The following is a 4,633-nucleotide window of genomic DNA, read 5'->3' on the forward strand; positions in this document are numbered from 1 at the left end:
TAGATTCTGGCTTCACATTCTGCTCATAGACCTACATTGACACTTTAATATTTGATTGACACCATATCCTCCAAATTGTATAAGACTTTGGTTCTTCTGCATTTACAATACTGTGTACAGTTCTGGTCGCCACATTACCAAAAGAATGCAGACGCTTTGGAGAAGGTGCAGAGAAAGTTTACGAGAATGTTGCCTGGTATGGAAGGTGCTAGCTATGAAGACATTTGGAGTAGGTTCGGATTGTTTTCATTAGAAGAAAGGAGATTGTGGGGGGACCTGATTGAGTTTTACAAAATCATGAAGGGTACAAACAGGATGAATAGAGATAAGCTTTTTACCATGGTGAGGGATTCACTAACGAGAGGTCACACGTTCAAGGAAAGAGATGAAAAGTTTAAGGGGGATACACGTGGAAAATACTTTACACAGAGGGTGATAGGCACCAGGAACGCGCTGCCAGCAGAGGTAGTAGAGGCAGGTACGGTAGATTCATTTAAGGTGCATCAGGACAGCTGCATGAGTAGGTGTGGAGCAAAGGGATACAGATCTTTGGGAACTGGGTGATAGGTTAGACAATGGATTTGGATCAGCACAGGTTGGAGGGCCGCACATTTCCTGGGCTGCACATTTTCTATGTTCTTTCTTTATATCCCTAATATTCAACGTTCCACATTCAATCCCTCTGCTATAATTGTACAAAGGCAGCAGTGTGTTGCATCTCCAAGACTCCTTAATGTGCACTAATTTGTTGGAGGGAGACCCTGTCTTAGTATTTTACTTGAGTGGTTTTGAAAAGGCGACTCAATATATTGTTGAGATTGGTGCAATTGATGTAGTTTACTTGGACCCCAGTCAGACATTTAATAATATCCCACATCAGTCCAAAAGGTATGAACCCATGAGATCCAAAGGAAGTTGACAAACTATATCCAAATAGGAAGCAAAGGATGATGGTGGATGGTTATTTTGTAATTGGAAGTGTGTGACCAACAATGTGCCATAGGATTGGGACCCTTACTGTTTGTTATCTACATTCATGATTTGGATATAAATGCAAAAGGTATAATTAATACATTTGTGAATGACTTGAAAATTGAGGGTCATGTTAACAGTGAGGAGGATGATCTCAGATGGAAAAATGGGCAGAGTAATGGTAGATGGAATTTAATTCTCATAAGTGTTCACTGTTATATTTGGAGAGGTTTCATAAGGGAAAGACACACATCATGTATGGTAGGTCCTTAGGGTGTAGTGAACAGCAAAAGCCCTTGGTGTACAGGTTCATAGATGCCCAGAAGGTGTCAGCACAAGTAGACACGCTGGTGAAGAAGGCATGTACTATCTTGCCTTCAATAGCTAGGGCATAGAATATAGGAACAAGGATGACTCCTTAAAACGTTACCAAACATTGGTTAGGTGATGATGGAAGAGTAAAAAATGAGGTCTGCAGATGCTGGAGATCACAGCTGCAAATGTGTTGCTGGTCAAAGCACAGCAGGTTAGGCAGCATCTCAGGAATAGAGAATTCGACGTTTCGAGCATAAGCCCTTCATGAAGGGCTTATGCTCGAAACGTCGAATTCTCTATTCCTGAGATGCTGCCTAACCTGCTGTGCTTTGACCAGCAACACATTTGCAGTAGGTGATGATGGAATACATTTTTTAAAGTCTGGTCACCACACGATCAGAAGTAAATTATTGCACGGGAGAGGGTGCAGAGGGGACTCACCAGGATGATGCCTGGATTGAAAAGTCTCAGTAATGAAGAGAGGTTGCATTGACTGCGCTTAGCTTGGTGCAAAGGTTGATAAGGGATGGGATTGGAAAGGTCTGTTTAACATATACAAAACTACGAAAGGCAATGACAGCAGATTTGATTACCTACAGTGTAGAAACAGGCCCTTCAGCCCAAATCGATTCTCCAAAGAGTAATCCACCCTGACCCATTCCCCTATATTCACCCCTGACTGATGCACCACACACTATGTAGCCAATTCACCTAACCTGCACATCCTTGGACTGTAGGAGGGGAAACCAGAGCAAACCCACACAACATGGGGAGAATGTGCAAACTCCACCCAGACAGTTGCCTGAGGTGGGAATCGAACACAGCTCCATGGCACTGTGAGGCAGCAGTGCTAACCACTGAGGCACCGTGCCACCACTCCAACATCCTCTCAGGTTGTGAGAACCCCTTTCTGTGGCAGATGCGTCTAACACAAGAGGACAAAAGTTTAAGGTGAGGAACAAGTGGTTGAGAGAAGATCTGTGGAAATGAGTTTTTTTTTCTCCCTGAGAGACTTTTAATCATGTATGAAATGTGCTGCCTGAGAGGTGTTGGAGGGACGTGCTCACAGTTGGTAAAAAGTATCCGGATGAGCACTTAAAATGCCAGGGGATAGTAGGTTTTGGTCCAAGAGAAGTTAAATGGGATTATTATAGTGTAATGTTTGTTGGTCAGCGTATACATAATGGGCCGAAGGGTCTGTTTCTATGCTGTATGACTCGATGACTAATACCACGCTTTTGCATTTTATTGGAGCTACAAATCACACAAAACCAGATTATAGTCCAGTAGGTTTATTTGGAATCACTTGCTTTCAGAGAGCTGCTCCTTAATCAGGTGGTTGTTTAAGACACAGAATTTATAGCAAAAGTTTACAGTGTGATGTAACTGAAACTATATATTGAAAAAGACCTGGATAGTTTGTTAAGTCTCTCATCTTTCAGAATGACTCTGTTGGTTTCAGTTCTTTGATATGTAAATCACAGAACTTCATTAAAAGTTACATGCTCAATTGGAGTTTAACCATTGGTGTCATGTTGCCTAGATAATGCATTTAACGTGTGAGGTGCCCTGTGTGAGACTGTCTGTGCCACCATGGTCAGACTGATTCTAATGTAAAAAACGGATTTATAGAATCTTACATAGATTCATGCAGTTTTTGGGCAAAGTAAAATGTAATTCTGCCAGTACAAATTCCCTCCACAAACTTATATGCGTATGTGTGCATGTGGATGTGTGTGGGTTGGAGGTGGTGGGGGTGGGGGTGGGGTGGTGGTGAGGTTTAAGAGTGTCTGTGAGCGAGTGTGTGTATGTGTGTGTGAGTGTAAAGGAGTATAAATCTGTGAGAGCGTGGGTGCGTGAGTGCGGGAGTGTATTTGTGAGCATATGAGAGAGGGTTTGCATGAGTGAATGGTCTATAGGAGATAGAGAGTGTGTGTGTATATGTGTGTGTGTGTGTGTAGGAGTTGGATGTCTGTGTGTGTTGGAGTGTCTGCATGTCTGTGTCTGTGTGTCTGTCTGCGTTTATGCATCTATCTCTGTGTGTATAGTGCAATGGGGCCACCTGTCGTGTAACATGAGCCCAAGGTCCTGGTTAAGGCCATCCCCATAGGTACCAAACTTGACTATCAGCCTCTGTTCAGTTACTTTTCATTGTTGCCCGTCCCGAAGTCCGCCTTGGAGGATGGTCACCCGAAGATCCGAGGTCAAATGTCCGAGATGGCTGAATTGTTCTCTGAATGGGAGGGAACACTCCTGTATGTTGATTGTTGTGTGGTGTCCATTCATCCGTTGCTGTAGCCTTTGTTTGGTCTCCCGAAATGTCAATTCTCCTGCTCCTTGGATGCTGCCTGACCCGCTGTGCTTTTCCAGCAACACATTTTCAGCTGTTTGGTCTCACCAATGTACCTTGTCTCAGGGCATCCTTGTTTGCAGCATATACGATAGACAACATTGGATGGTTCACATGAGTACCTGCCACGTAAATGTGGGAGGTGTCTACACGCATAATGGTGGTATCATCATTCTGACACATCCTGCAGCATCTACTGTGACAAGGTCGTATAGTGTTGTCCTGAAAGCCGGGTAGTTTGCTACGAACAATGATCTGTTTGTAGTTTGGTGGTTGTTTAAAGGTGAGAACTGGAGGATTGCAGAAGATCTTGGCGAGATGCTTATTCACATTGATAATGTGTTACAGGCTGCGAAGAACATGGCATAGTTTCTCAGCTCCTGGGAAGAAATTGATAACGAAGGGTAACCTGTCGGTTGCAGCTTGTGTGTCTCCTGAGAAGTTTATTACGGTTTCTCGCTGTGGCACATTGGAACCAGAGGTCGATTTGTTGAAAATCGTACCTCATTCTTATGTGGGCATCCTTGAATGCCTACAGGTGCCCATCATGTTTCTCCTCATCTGAACAGATCCTGCATATGTGTAAGGCTTGTCCGTAGGGGATGGCTGTTTTAATACTTTTCCGGTGGAAACTGGAGAAGTGTAGCATTGTGAGGTTATCTGTGGGTTTGTGGCAGAGTGAGGTGTTGAGGTGTCTATCCTTGATGGAGATGTATGTGTCAATGAATGGGACAGATAGTGGAAAGTAGTCAGGCAACTGACTGTGTGGAGTTTGCACGTTCTCCCCGTGTCTGCGTGGGTTTCCTCTGGGTACTCCGGTTTCCTCCCACAGTCCAAAGATGTGCGGGTCAGGTGAATTGGCCATGCTAAATTGCCTGTAGTGTTAGGTAAGGGGTAAATGTAGGGGTATGGGTGGGTTGCGCTTCAGTGGGTCGGTGTGGACTTGTTGGTCTGAAGGGCCTGTTTCCACACTGTAAGTAATCTAATCTAATCTAG

The sequence above is a fragment of the Hemiscyllium ocellatum genome, chromosome 16 (assembly GCF_020745735.1).
Source record: "Hemiscyllium ocellatum isolate sHemOce1 chromosome 16, sHemOce1.pat.X.cur, whole genome shotgun sequence".
NCBI classification, from domain to species: domain Eukaryota; kingdom Metazoa; phylum Chordata; class Chondrichthyes; order Orectolobiformes; family Hemiscylliidae; genus Hemiscyllium; species Hemiscyllium ocellatum.